Source organism: Chlorocebus sabaeus, chromosome 9, assembly GCF_047675955.1.
Source record: "Chlorocebus sabaeus isolate Y175 chromosome 9, mChlSab1.0.hap1, whole genome shotgun sequence".
Lineage (NCBI taxonomy): Eukaryota > Metazoa > Chordata > Mammalia > Primates > Cercopithecidae > Chlorocebus > Chlorocebus sabaeus.
In genome coordinates, this window is record NC_132912.1 from 21,674,597 (window position 1) to 21,690,010 (window position 15,414).

Below are 15,414 nucleotides of genomic sequence, written 5' to 3' on the forward strand. Positions count from 1 at the left end.
GATTCTTCTGCCTCAGACTCCTAAGTAGCTGGGACTACAGGCGCGTGCTGCCGCGCCTGGCTAATTTTTTGTATTTTTAGTAGAAACGGGGTTTTACTGTGTTAGCCATGATGGTCTCGATCTCCTGACCTCGTGTTCCGCCGGCCTCGGCCTCCCGAAGTGCTGGGATTACAGGCGAGAGCCACTGTTCCTAGCCTGAATTCTCATTTCTTACCTTATTCTACCTTCTGTTTATTCTGTGCTTGTCTCCAAAGCCTGTTGTTAAGTAAGGATAACAAGTGGGAACCATCATTGAGACAGATAATTTTGGCTGTGGGTGGACTTCATTCACCTGAGATTTTGAATTCTGGCCTTGCCACTTACTGATTGAGTCTTGAGGTTAATTAACCTTGGTGTAACTCAATTTTATCATTTGTAAAGCGGGGGAAATTATTAATGAAATTGAATGATAGACTACATGTAAAGCAATTAGAACAGTTTTTGGTTCATAGTGAGAATTAGTAATTATTAAGTATTATTAGAATTATTATCTCGTGGTTAATATGAAAACAGAGGGAGACTGGGACAGAATAAGCAAGTCGGGAACTGCAGTAGGAGATGAGTCTAGGGTGAGGGGCCCATTATGCAAAGCTGTATAAACCAGTGTGAGGACTTTGTGTTTAGTTTGATCGAAAAATGAGCTGTTGGGGGTTTCTGAATTGAGATGTAACGTGGTCTGACTTATTTTGAAAGGACCTCTGGCTGCTTTGTTTTGGACAGGCTATGGAAAGTCAGAATGGAAGCAGGCAGGCCATTAGCAAGGTATTTAGTCATCCAGAGAGAGATGGCGGTAACAATAGAGGTAGTGATAGGTGATCAGATTCTGAAAACAAAGGTTGAGCCCACATGATTTTCTTACAGATAAGTTAGAGGCATATGAAAAAGAGAGGGTCCATGGATGATTCCAAAGATTTTGGGTCAGATCACTAGAAGATACAGAGTTACTGTTAACAAAGACAGGAAAGATGGGGGAGCATACCAGGTTGAGGGGAAAGAGAGGAATTCAGTTTGGGATACTGTTTTAGTTTTCTATTGCAGATAAATTACTACAATATACCAGTTTAAAACAACATAAACTTACTAGTTGTCATCTTGTAGGCCAGAAGTCTCGGTGGACTCAGCTATTTCCTCTAATTAGGGTCTCTCAAGGCCAAAATCAAGGTGTTGGATGGTCTGGGTTTTTATCTGCAAGAATCTGTTTCTACCATTAGTCAGGTTATTGGCAGAATGAATCTGCTTATATGCTTGGTCAGGTTATTGGCAAAATTCGATTCCTTGTGATTGGTTGTAGGATTGAGGTGCCCATTTCTTTGCTGACTGTCAGGTGGGGGTCAGCCCTTGGCTTCTAGAGCCTCTCTTTATTTCCTTGTGCCATGTGTTACATGATCCCCTCCATCTCATAGGTAGCAATGGCATGTTGAATTCCTCTTGGAATTTTTTTTGCATGTCTTTTGCTTTTAGTTGGAGAAAGTTCTCCTTTTAAACTCATGTGATTAGATTGGGTCTACCTGAAAAGTCCAAGATAACGTCCTTATTTTAAAATCCATAAGTTTAATTACATCTGCAAAGCCCCTTTTGCCATGTAATATAACATATTCACAGGTTTCAGGGATTAGAATGTGGACATCTTGGTTGAGGGGTGCTGTCCTGCCTTCCACAGATATGTTGGGGTTGAGATATATCTATTAATATTAGACATCTAGGTAGATATACTGACTAGCCAGCTGAATACCTGGTCTGGTATTCAGAAAAGAGGTCTCAACTTTGAATATTAAATGTGGGAATTGTATGCATATGGAGTTATTTAAAGTCATAAGACTGAATGATACCACTAAGGGAGAAATGAGTGCAGGTAGAAAAGAGAATAGGTCTTAGGAGGCCCAGGACCTCCTATGTCGAAAGGTCTGGAAGAGGAGGTACAACCAACAAAGGAGACTGAGAAGAGGCCAGAGTTTGGAAGAAAACTAAGAGGATGTGGTGTGCTGGAAGCCAAGTTAAAGAAAGGTGGGGATAAGTGAACTGTGTCATACATTAAGGACTAGCCCTTTGATTTAGTCATTTGGAGGTCATTACTGACCTTTAACAGTTCTAAAGTACTGATTGAGGCATAAGCCTGATTGGAGTGCTTTACAGAGAGAATGAGATAGAAAAGTCAGACAGTGTGTATAAATGAGGAGTTTTGATATGAAGAGGAGCAGAAGAATAGGGAAGTGGAGATAATGAAGGGTATTTTTAAAATAACATAAATAATAGGATGTTAGGTACACTAATAGGAATGATTCAATAGAGAGGAGGAGTAATGAAATGATAGACAGGAATATTGCTACAGTGATGTCCCCTAGAATATGAGAAGGGATGGGATTTGGGGGAAAATATCTTTTGATAAATCCAGAGTTTTTTCAGTAAAAAGCAATGCTTTTAGTTGTGATGATTTGAGTAGTATTAGATTTGAGCGAAGAAAAAAAGGCATGAGATAGTTAACTATAATAATGCAAAAGAAAATTGCGATGATGTTTACTATGATTTCTGGGTAGTCACAATATTCCACCTGAGGTTCATGGTCAAGGCTTAAAAGTGAGGCAGATTTACACAGCTTTTTGTTTTTCTCTGTTCTTGTCCATCTCTATGGATGTGGGCACAAAGTAGGATTTGGTCAGGTTGTTATTTTACCATCTGAATATAGCGAATGAGTGAGGGTAAATGCCAGGGGGGTTATAATGATGGATCATTATATTTAAACCCAATGGGTAGGGAAATGAGGACAATAGATGAGGGATAGTATATACTGGTTAATGGTTTCTGGTGAAATTAAAGGATTGTTGAAGGCTGCACACAGTGGCTCATGCCTGTAATCTCAGTACTTTGGGAGGCTGAGGCAGGAGGATTGATTGAGTTTGAGACCAGCCTGGGCAACTCAGTAAGACCCCAAAGATTGTTGAAGTAGTAAAGAGTGAATTAGAAATATGAAGTGGTATTTAAGAGTATGATGTATAAAATGAAAATTATTGAGGGTTTGAGATTATTTAATCGTATCAGAATCCAGGATGTGATCAGGTCATGAGGGGCTCATGTGGGGCAGAAGAGAAGATCGTTGGAAGAGAGGCTGTCAAGGAACAGAGACTGGAGGTTATAAAAGATTGTCTAGATGTATATTGAATTCTCTAAGAAGTAAAATAATAGTAGTGTTGAAGACTGACAGTAATGTAGGTCCTAAGGCAGTGGTTGGCAAACTTTTTCTGTCAGGGGCTGAATACGAAATATTTTAGGTTTTGTAGGCCGTACTGGCTCTTTTTAGTGCTCAGACCTTGGCTGCCGTAGAACAGAGTAGCCATAGACACTTTGTAAACAAGCGAATGTGGCAGTGTTCCAGCAAAACTTTGTTTATGGACACTGGAACTTAAATTTCATATAATTTTCATATGTCATGAAATAGTCTTCTTTTGATTTTTTAAAACTATTTAAACGTGTTAAAATCATTCTTAGCTGTTGAGCTATACAAAAACAGGTGGATAGAGGGCCTGTAGTTTGCTGTATCCTACCCTAATGGTGAAACCTAATGGTTGCTAATGTCTGGTGACATGAGAATTTTTTGCTGGAAGGTTTTAGAGAGTTATAGAATTAACACTGAGGAATGAGGAAACTTACCTCATTTCCAAACCCAGTGATACAAGAGCTGTGGGAGCAAAGTAACATTGAGATAGCTACAGATTAAACAGTGGGTTTCAAGGTCGATCTACGTTTTTGTTGGAACAAGAATCAGAAGAGATGTTCAGAGAAAAGGATGGAGTACATTGCACCTTGTTCTCAGAGCACAGTGGAAGGCTTTCAGCTGTTGAAGGGGAGGGGTGGCAGGTGTGGACATAATAGGGGAGGTTCCCAACTGTGTGGGGATGAGGCAGGTGAAGATGGACCTGGAGTCCTGATGACTGACATAAAAACAGGGAGAAAGTCATTATCAGATTGACCCTAGTAGACTTCAGGCAAATAAGATGAGGCCTTGAGTGTTTGAAGAGGTTGGGTAGAGAGGTAGTATGGGCTCCTTCTTGATCCTGATGGCTGGTAGAAGACTTCAGTCATAGGTTCCTTTTGGGGGAAGGGTGTCATTTTACTGTTGGTTCACCACACTCTTCTCTTCTCTTGATGGAAAGATAGGGGTAGGTCAGGGAAAGAAAGGCTGGGGTTTTACCCAGATCTTTAGGGCTCCTTCTAGACTGTATGGATTTTTAAAAATTACTGATATATTGTAGTTGTACATATTTTGGAGGTACATGTAGTATTTTGATAGATGTACACAATGTGTAGACTCCATGGTTGATGGTGGTAGAGCACACGTAAATTGAAAGTCAAGGGAACTTTAATTCGCTACTGTAATTTTTAAATGTCTGTATCATGTAGTGTTTGCACATTTTTAACCTTAGTTTGCCATCTGTTTTGCCTTAGTAAAAAATTCCATTTCATTTATTTCTTTATTAACTTAGATTATACTGCCTTATATTTTTTAGTGCACTTTTTCTGTGACTAACCTTTAACCTTTTTGTGCTATAAATGTTTTAAAACTAGAAATTAGCAACAAGTATCTACTTCAATATTATGTTATATTAATATGTTATCACTATCACCTTTTAAATATTGCAACTGTAATTTGCTAGTATAATATTTTCACACAAATCTTTGGCAATGATGGTAGTGGACCACTGGTGATACATAAGCATTGTTCACTAAGGTTGTTATCAAAGGGAGTAAAAGTGTAAGTGTCTTTTCCAGAAACCATAGCTCTTTGTTTCTATGATTGGGGGATTTCAGTTCTTAGGTAAAAGATAATTAGATGGAACACACAGGCTTCCGTGTCAGCAGGAACTTGATGTAGGGAGTCCTTTAATATGACAAAACAAGTAGAGACAGCTTATGTTTTTAGGGAAGTGTGGTTACTCCCCTGATTTCCCCAATTTATAGTATTTCTAAGCACTTCAGACTGGTTTCCTTCTTCCCATGGTAGAAGAGGATATTGCCAAGGAAAAAAAGGGGAGATGCCAGGTGGGGTAGCTCACGCCTATAATTCCAGCACTTTGAGAGGCCGAGGTGGGTGGACCACTTGAGGCCAGGAGTTTGAGACCAGCCTGGTCAACGTGATAAAACCCTGTCTCTCCTAAAAATACAAAAAATTAGCTGGGCATGGTGACACGTGCTTATAATCCCAGCTACTCGGGAGGCTGAGGCAGGAGAATTGCTTAAACCCAGGAGGCCGAGGTTGCAGTGAGCCAAGATGGCACCACTGCACTCCAGACCAGGCGACAGAGTGAGACTCTGTCTCAAAAATAAAAAGGGAGAAAGTCTTCGTTCTTGACCAAATAGCGATTTGCTTGCTGTCAGTGTTATTTTGGTAAAGAAATTCGTAGATGCTTATAAGCCACAGTTCTGTTTTTAAATTGACAAAATTGAACATCACACCTTGTTAAAAGCAGTCTTTAACACGTTACCTTTCATTGTTAGAAGACGTCATTATTTCTGAGCATCATTATAAATAGCTCACAATTTTTAGTTGTTTGAATTTTGAGGTAATTTAGCTTTTAAAGTACAGTTTTTGTTTGTTTTAAGGAAGTTTTTCGTGCACCAGAGATACATGATCAGGTTTTGTCTCTTTCTCTTTGCAACATTTTTAAAAGAGGATAAAGTAGAACCTAATTTTAAGTAAATTTTTTCAATTAGCTGTTAAATTTTATACTGATTTTTTAAGACTTTCAGAAGAAAATTTTTGGTAAAATAAGTTAATTTTTGTGTAATTTAAAAATTTTAATGTTTCTTTAAGGATCATCTTTTAAAGAAATCTTTAGAACTTTAAAGTTATAATGAAATCCAAGTGGAGATTTAATATTTGCTTATTAAGTCACTTTATCTCTTTGTTCTTTTCTTGTATTTTACAACACAATTATATTTGAAAGTTAAACTTTTTTAAAAAGTAAATTTGATTTTGAAGGAAATACACACACGCACAATCTTAGGGCCATAAGGTATTCAAAAGTCTAATGTATCATAAATATACATGAAATGTTGCACATATTTAAAATAGAAACATTGGTAACATTTTGACATATGTACACATTAGTGAAACTATAACCACAATTACAGACAAGAGTTTCCTTGTGACTTCTTTTAATCTCCTCCCTGTCTTCACATCCCTTCCCAGGTAACTACTGATCTGCTTTTTGTCACTTTAAATTAGTTTGAATTTTCTATAATGTTAAACAATGGAAAAATATAGTATGTATGCTTTTTCTGTCTGGCTTCTTTCAGCATAATTATTTTAAGATTTGTTCTTGTTGTATGTTTTAATAGTTCAATTTTTGGCTAACTACAATTCTGTGTATGGATATACTATAATTTGCTTATCCATGCAACAATTGATGGACATTCAGGTTGTTTTCAGTTTTGGGCTGTTACAAATAAAGCTGCTATGAATATTGTATAAATCTTACAAGATATATGTTTTTATTTCTCTTGCATGAATACCAAGGAGTGGAATGGTTGGGCCACATGGTAGGTGTGACTCACCATGGTAGGTATATATGCTTTTTTTGTATGTGTGACGGAGTCTCGCTCTGTCACCCAGGCTGAAGTACAGTGGTGTGATCTTGGCTCACGGCAACCTCTGCTTCCCGGGTTCACGCCATTCTCCTGCCTCAGCCTCCCAAGTAACTGGGACTACAGGCGCCCGCCACCACACCCAGCTAATTTTTTGGTATTTTTTTAGTAGAGACGGGGTTTTGCTGTGTTAGCCAGGACGGTCTCAATCTCTGGACCTTGTGATCCACCCACCTCGGCCTACCAAAGTGCTGGGATTACAGGCATGAGCCACTGCGCTTAGTCAATATCTTCATATTTGTTATTTGTTTATTTTTAGTGAAGTGTTTTTTAAGATCTCCCCACCACCTGCCTTTTTTTATTGGCTTGTTTTCTTATTACTGACTTTTGTAAGACTATGTATTCTGGATGCAGGTCCTTTATCAGATACACATTTGTAGATATTTATCTCACTCTGTGGCTTATATTTTCATTCTTTTAATCTTTTGAAGAGCAGACGTTCTTTATGAAATTTAGTTTATGAATTATTTTGTGTTTTCTTTTATAAGTTTTTAAACTATAATTCAGGAGTATATAGTCATGAAGCCTAGACCGGTTAGCCAAATCTAAAAGAAACTGGCTTCTTATCACAACTAACATGTGAACATTGCCACCCTTCTTCTCTCCAGAATGACCATAAGAAAAGTTACTGTGGAGAAACAGAAACCTAGATTTGAGGCAACACGTAAAAACCAAAGGAAAAATAGCAATTCAGTGGTTCGTTGGTAAAAGCAGGAAAGTTGGTGCCCTTCACTGGGCTACTTTGCTCTTCTTACTCTTGCGCTTTTTTTTTTGGAGACGGAGTCTTGCTTTGTTGGCAAGGTTGGAGTGCAGTGGTGTGATCCCAGCTCACTGCAGGCTCTGCCTCCCGGGTTCAAGGGATTCTCCTGCCTCACCCTCCCAAGTAGCTGGAATTAATAGGCGCCGACCACCACACCTGGCTGATTTTTGTATTTTTAGTCGAGATGAGGTTTAACCATGTTGGCCAGGCTGTCCTCGAACTCCTGAGCTCAGGTGATCACCCTCCTTGACCTCCCAAAGTGCTGGGATTACAGGTGAGCCACAATGCTCAGCCTTATTCTTGCTCTTTTTGTTTCTCTTCTTCAGCCCATCCATGTTAGACCCCCAATAGGTTTGAACAAACCACCTATTAATTTCTTTGGAGGTTACCACAGTGCTGATTGTTCCTTGCTAGTGTATAAAAATCCTGTTGAAATTTCTGTTTATTTTGTATTCTGCCACCTTGCCTAAACTTTTTTCGAGACAGTCTTGCTCTGTTGCCCAGGCTGGAGTGCAGTGGCTCACTGCAGCCTTGACCTCCCAGGCTCAAGCATCCTCCCACCTCAGCCTCCTGATTAACTGAGACTAGAGGTGCACACCACCATGCCCATCTAATCTTTTCTTGTAATTTTTTGTAGAGATAAGTTTCGCATGTTGCCTAGGCTGGTGTTGAACTCCTGGGCTTAAGCCATTTGCCCCCGCTTGAGCCCCCAAAGTGCTGGGATTACAGGCATAAGCCACCATGCCTAGCCACTTTAATTTTTATTTCTGTGCTTACATTGGGCTTAATTGGCTCTTCTTTTTCTATTCTGAAGGTTAAGGACAGGCGCAGTGGCTCACGCCTGTATCCCAGCACTTTAAGAGGCTGAGGCAGGCGGATCACTTGAGATTAGGAGTTCCAGACCAGCCTGGCCAACATGGAGAAATCCTTTCTCTACTAAAAATGCAAAAATTAGCCAGGCATGGTGGCGCAGGCCCATAGTCCCAGCTACTCGGGAGGCTGAGGCAGGAGAAGCACTTGAACCCGAGAGGCGGAGGTTGCGGTGACCCGAGTCCTCACCACTGCACTCTAGCCTGGGTTACAGAGCAAGACTCCATCTCAGACACAAACACACACACACACACACACACACACACACACACACACACACAAACACAACCTGGTGTGGTGGATCCCCTGAGGTCAGGAGTTTGAGACCAGCCTGGCCAACATGGTGTGAAGCCCCGTAGCTACTAAAAATACAAAAATTAGCTGGGTGTGGTGGCAGACGCCTGTAATCCCAGCTACTCAGGAGGCTGAGGCAGGGAATCACTTGAATCCAGGAGGTGGAGGTTGCTGTGAGCCAAGATAGCGTCACTGCACTCTAGCTTGGGTGACAAGAGCAAAACTGTGTCTCAAAAAAAAAAAAAAGATGATTGTTCTATCTTTCTTCTTTTCTAATACATACATTCAGTGCGATAAATTCCTCTTTAAATGCTGCTTTCCCAGCATCTCACAAATTTTTATGTTTTGTTTTCATTTAGTTCCAAATATTTTTAAATTTCTCTTTATATTTCTTCTTTTACTTATATGTTATTTAGAAGTGTCTTGTTTAATCTCCATGTATTTTTGGATTTATGGCCACCTTTCTGGTATTGATTTCTGGTTTAATTTCATTGTGGTCTGAGAAAGCAAGGCACTGTATGATTTCTGTTCTTTAAAATTTGTTAAGGTGTGTTTTATGGTCTAGAATGTGGTCCATCTTGGTTAATGTTCCATGTAAGCTGGAGAATAGAAGAATGTGTCGTTTGCTGTTGTTGGATGAAGTAGTCTACAGATGTCAATTATATACAGTTGATTGATAGTACTGTTCAGCTCAACTGTGTCCTTAACTGATTTTCTCACTAGTGTATCTGTTAATTTCTGGCTGCGATATCAATTTCTATCAGTTTTTGCTTCATGTATTTTGACCGCTTTTGTTAGTCACATACACATTAAGGATTGTTATGTCTTTTTGAAGTATCAACACCTTTATCTTACGTAATTACTCTCTTTAGACCTGATCACTTTCTTTGCTCTTGAGTCTGTTCTGTTCATAATTAATACAGTATTTCTGCTTTTTAAAAATCAGCATTAGCATGGTATATCTTTCTCCATTTCCTTTTTATTTATTTTTATATGGAACACTTCACGAATTTGCGTGTCACCCTTGAACAGGGGCCATACTAATCTTCTCTGTATCATTCTAATTTTTGTATATGTGCTGCTGAAGCGAGCACTGTTTCCTTTAAACTCTACGTGTCTTTATATTTAAAGTAGGTTTCCTCTAGACAACATATAGTTGCTACTTGGTTTTGGATCTGTGACAATCTTTATTTTTTAATTGGGGTATTTAGACCATTGCCATTTAAGGTGACTATTGATATAATTGGGTTAGTATCTACCATGTTTATTACTAATTTTCATTTTTACATTTTTGTTACTGTTTTTGTCATTCACAGCTTTTGTGGTTTTTATTGAGTATTTTATATGATTGCATTTTCTTGTCTTTTTTTTTTTTCCACCCTGTCATCACACTTTAAGTGTTTTATTTCACTCTCTCCTTGATTGCATGTTTTCTGAGGCAAATTCAGATATAATTCTTATACTTGTGCCTGTGTGGGTAAGGTGTTTTCCTCTGGCTTCCTTCATGGATTTTAATCTTTGAGCGTGGAGGTGTACTTCCCTTTCCCCCTCCTTTTTCGCATTTATCTTGCTTGGCGTCCTCTAAGTTTCTTTGATAGCTGGTTTGGCTACTGACATTTGTTCGAGGGGAAGTTTCTGGATGTTATGATTTCAAATATTGCTTCTCCTTTCTTCTCCTCCTTGTATTCCCATTTTAACTATGTTATGCCTTTTGTATGCATCCCAGCATTCATGGATATTTTGTTTGCTTTTGTTTTCCAGTCTTTTTCTCTCTTTCCGTTTCAATTTTGGAAGTTTTTATTGTCATATCCTCAAGCTTAGAGATTTTTTTTCTTGAGTTGTGTCCCACTCTGCTGATGATTCCCTGAAAGATATTCTTCATTTCTGTTTATTTTTGATCTCTCTGGCATTTCTGATTTGCTTTCATTATGCATATGTTCTTGCATGTTGTCTGCCTTTTCCATTAAATTCCTTATCGTATTAGTCATAGATTTAAAAAATTCTTGGTCTCATAATTCCAACATTCCTGCCATGACTGACTTAGTTTCTAATGGCTTTTCACTTTGTTTAAACTGCATTTTTTGCCTTTTGTGTTGTTGTCTCATGTTGAACATTATGTCCTGGCAAAAGGAACTATACTATAAATAGACCTTTAGTAACACACTAGTAAATTGTGGGGAACAAGAGGCATCCTATACTTCTATAATTTTCAGTCTTTAGGTGAACCTCCCCTGGAATGTGAACTGCATAGGGGCTTCTTAGTTATTTTTTTCTCCTGCAAGTGGAACAGGATGATGGTTAGAGTCGCCTGAAGTTGTACATTTCCCTTCCCTAGGTTAGTTAGGTTCTGACAAAAACCTCCACAGGTTAGAATCTCGTTAAATAGTTTCTCCTGAAAGCAGGCCTTGTTAGGAAAAACAAAGCTCTGGTTATTTCAAAATGGTTCCTTTTCCCCCTTTATTGGAGGGATCTCTGGGGGACTCTTTCTCCGGTATTCACTCTGCGGGCCTGCTAGAGGTCCTAGAGGTAAAATTCACAAAAGTGTGAGAGTCCCCCAAGACCGGGTCCCCCTGGAGGTTTTCTTTTTCATCCTTGTCCACAGTGTGCCTCTAGCAGTTTATCAATTAAAATAGTTTAGGTTTTCTTTCCCTGGTACTGGTTCCTGCAGAGGTTTCAGCTGCTGGGTTTGCTTAGGTAAGTTGTAAGTCTCTCTGTGCATTGATTTGTCTTTCTGGTTTTTTTTTGTTTTGTTTTCTTAATTATACTTTAAGTTCTAGGGTACATGTGCACAATGTGCAGGTTTGTTACATAGGTATACATGTGCCAATGTGCCATGTTTTTTTTTTTTTTTTTGAGACTGAGTTTCACTCCTCTTGCCCAGGCTGGAGAGCAATGGCCCGATCTCGACTCACTGCAACCTCCGCTTCCCGGGTTCAAGTGATTCTCCTGCCTCAGCTTTCCAAGTAGCTGGGATTACAGGCATGTGCCACCACACCCAGCTAATTTTTTTGAGACGGAATCTCGCTCTGTCACCCAGGCTGGAGTGCAGTGGCGTGATCTCAGCTCACTGCAGGCTCCACCTCCCAGGTTCACACCATTTTCCTGCCTTAGCCTCCCGAGTATCTGGGACTATAGGCACCTTCCACCACGCCCGGCTAATTTTTTTGTATTTTTAGTAGAGATGGGGTTTCACCTTATTGGCCAGGATGGTCTCGATCTCCTGACCTTGTGATCTGCCTGCCTCTGCCTCCCAAAGTGCTGGAATTACAGGTATGAGCCCCAATTTTTTGTTTAGCAGTTTGCCCTATGACCTCTCCATTCACTAATGTAAGAGTTGATGATTTTCAGTTTGTTGAGATTTGTATTTGTTTTAGGGTAGAGCAAAGACTTCTCTCTCCTCCTCATATGCTCAATGAGTAACCAGAATTCCTAGTATTGGCATTTAATGATATAAACTTCCCTCTTAAGTAGGGCTTTATGAATTTTGATATGTCGTGTTTTCATTTTTATTTAGTTTAAAAAAATGCTTTGTGGTTTTCCTTTTCTTCTTTGACCTATGAGTTACTTAAAAGTGTGTTATTTAGTTTAGAAATATTTGGATATTCACTTTGTTACTGATTTCTAATTTAATATTTTTATATTATATCATTCCTTTTAAGTTTATTGATGCAGAACATGGATTATCTTGTTAAATATTCTGTGTGGCTTTTTTTTTTGGGAGATGGAGTCTCCCTCTGTCCCCAGGCTGGAGTGCAGTGGCGTGATCTCAGCTCACTGCACCCTCCGCCTCCCGGGTTCAAGTGATTCTCCTGTCTCAGCCTCCCGAGTAGCTGGGACTCACCCAGCTAATTTCTGTATTTTTAGTAGAGGCAGGGTTTCACTGTGTTGGTCAGGATGGTCTCGATCTCTTGACCTCATGATCCGCCCCCTCAACCTCCCAAAGTGCTGGGATTACAGGCGTGAGCCATTGCGCCTGGCTCTGTGTGTTTTTTAAAAGAATGAATGTGTATTCATTTGTAGTTGTGTGGAGTTTTTCTGTAAATGTCCATTAGGTCAAGTTGATTTATATTAAGTTGTCTATATCTTTACTTGTTTTTTGCCTGTTTGTTCTGTCAATTATTGTGAGCAGGTGCAGAAACAATTAGGATTTTTGTATCTTCTTGATGAGTACGCCACTGTATTTTGTTAATATTCTTTGTTGTGAAATCTACTGGCTGATATTAATATAGTGAATTTAGCTTTCTTTTGATTAGCTTTAGCTTGATGTTTCTTTTCCCATGCTTATACTTTCTTTGTGCCTTTATATTTAAAATAGATTTCTTTTTTCTTTCTTTTCTTTCTTTTTTCTTTTTTTTTTTTTTGAGATAGAGTCTCACTCTGTCACCCAGGCTGGAGTGCAGTAACATGATCTCAGCTCACTGCAACCTCTGCCTCCCAGGTTCAAGTGATTCTCCTGCCTGAGACTTCCAAGTAGCTGGGATTGCAGGTGTGTACCACCACGCGTGGCTAACTTTTGTATTCTTAGTAGAGATGAGGTTTCACCATGTTGGCCAGGCTGGTCCTGAACTCCTGGCCTCAAGTGATCCACCTGTCTCGGCCTCCTAAAGTGCTGGGATTCCAGGCGCAAGCCACCACGCCTGGCCTGAAGTTAAATTAACTTAAAATAGGCTTCTTTTTTATTTGTTTGCTTGCTTGCTTGTTTTGAGGGGGTTTCACTCTTGTTGCCCAGGCTGGAGTGCAATGGCATGATTTTGGCTCACCGCAACCTCTGCCTCCTGGGTTTAAGGGATTCTCCTGCCTCAGCCTCCCTAGTAGCTGGGATTACAGGTGTGAGCCACTGCACTGAGCTAAAATAGGTTTCTTTAAAGCAGCGTATAGTCATGTTTTGAGTTTATTCATTCATTGTTGCAATCTTTGCTTTTTAATTGGGATGTTTAGAGAATTTACATATAATACGATTCTGAGTGGTTGTATTTTACTATAATACTGTTGTTGTTGTTGTTGTTGTTGTTGTTATTATTATTGAGACAGGGTCTTCATCTGTCTCCCAGGCTGGAGTACAGTGGCTTGATCTCAACTCATGGCAACCTCTGACTCCTGGGTTCAAGCAATTCTCCCACCTCAGTCTCCTGATTAGCTGAGACTACAGGTGCATACAACCACATGTGGCTAAGTTTTGTATTTTTTGGTAGAGATGGGGTTTTACCATATTGGCCAGGCTGGTCTCGAATTCCTGACCTTGGTTGATCTGCCTGCCTTGGCCTCCAGAAGTTCTGGGATTACAGTGTGAGCCACCGCACCTGGCCTCTGGGTAGTTGTATTTTAATCTAACATTTGCTAATCCTTTTCTTTTTGCCCATCATTTCTCTTTCCTTCTCTCTCTCTCTTTCTCTTTCTCTGCTGTATGTTTGATTGAACCTTTTTTGTGATTCAGTTTTGCCTGATTTGCAATAATTTTTTGTTCCATTGCATTGTTTTAGAGACTACAGTATAGCATCATTAGTCTATCAGAGTTTACCTTCAAGCAGAATTATACTAGTTTACATATAGTGTAAGAACCTTGTAGCTATATACTTCTACCCTTTTGGTTTCGTGCTATTTTTATCACTTTTTTTTTTTTTAAACATATGTTACAAAACTCACAATTTATTGTTACTCCTTTTGCTCTACATCAGCTATCTTATAAAGAGTTTAAAATAGGCCAGGCGCGGGGGCTCATGCCTGTCCTCCCAAGCACTTTGGGAGGCCGAAGCGGGTGGATCACGAGATCAAGAGATCAAGACCATCCTGCCCAGCATGGTGAAACCCTGTCTCTACTAAAAATACAAAAATTAGCTGGGCATGGTGGCATGTGCCTGTAGTCCCAGCTACTGGGAAGGCTGAGGCAGGAGAATCGTTTGAACCCAGGAGGTGGAGGTTGCAGTGAGCCAGGATCGCAGCACTGCACTGCAGCCTGGCAACAGAGCGAGACTCGTCTCAAAAAAAAAAAAAAAAAGTTATGAACAATTCTTTATTATTTATCATTTTTACTATATTTGTCTGTTACTCCTTCCTTATCCCTTTTCACAGTTTCAATTACCTTCAGTCAACTGAGGTGTGAAAAATATTGAATTGAAAATTCCAGAAATAAATAAATTATAATTTGCACACTGTTTTGAGTGGTGTGATGAGAAATTTCACATCATCTTGCTTCATCTCTCTGTACTACATTTACCATTAGCAATTAATATTTCTAATGCTTGGTATATTCACATTTCATTTATTATTTACCTGAAATAGTTCTTTTAGCATTTATTGTAGTGCTGGTCTGCTAGTGATTAGTTCTTTCAGCTTTTATATCCAAAAAAGCCTTTATTTTGTACTTGTTTTAGAAAGACATTTTATAATAGTTGCCCGTGGAATTCTAAGTTGACGGTTTTTTCTTTTAGTACTCACCTGTTTTCTAGATTGAATGTTTTTAGGGAAAATTTTGCTTTCATTCTTATCTTTGTTTTTGGCATGTAAGACATCCTTAAAAAAAAAAAAAGAAAAGCCTGGTTTCTTGTAACATTTCCTCTTTATCATTGGTTTTTAATGATAAACAATTTGATAATGAACTGAGTTCATTTACTTTTCTTCATATTTATTTTTCTTGGGGTTACTTGAGGTTCTTAAACTGTGAGGTTTTTTTTTCCTCATCAATTTTACAATTTTTCCTACTATTCTTCAGTTTTGTGGGGATTTTTTGTTCGTGTGTTTTGATCCCCCCATTCTTTTTGAGTAGTCTAGTAGCATGTAAATTAGGCTACTTAAAGTTGTTCTACAGCTCACTG

The 15,414-nt window shown here is 39.1% G+C and overlaps 1 protein-coding gene and 1 non-coding gene across 18 annotated transcripts in view; one reads left to right on the forward strand and one right to left on the reverse strand.

The window, feature by feature from the left end:
- The window catches only part of LOC103237988 (protein AF-10), a 212,535-nt gene that overhangs the window by 117,046 nt on the left and 80,075 nt on the right, over window positions 1–15,414 (forward strand). The gene's annotated exons all lie outside the window — the stretch shown is intronic.
- LOC119618838 (U6 spliceosomal RNA) lies at window positions 9,590–9,696 on the reverse strand. The gene has a single exon (XR_005235203.1). It is a non-coding gene; the product is annotated as a U6 spliceosomal RNA (small nuclear RNA).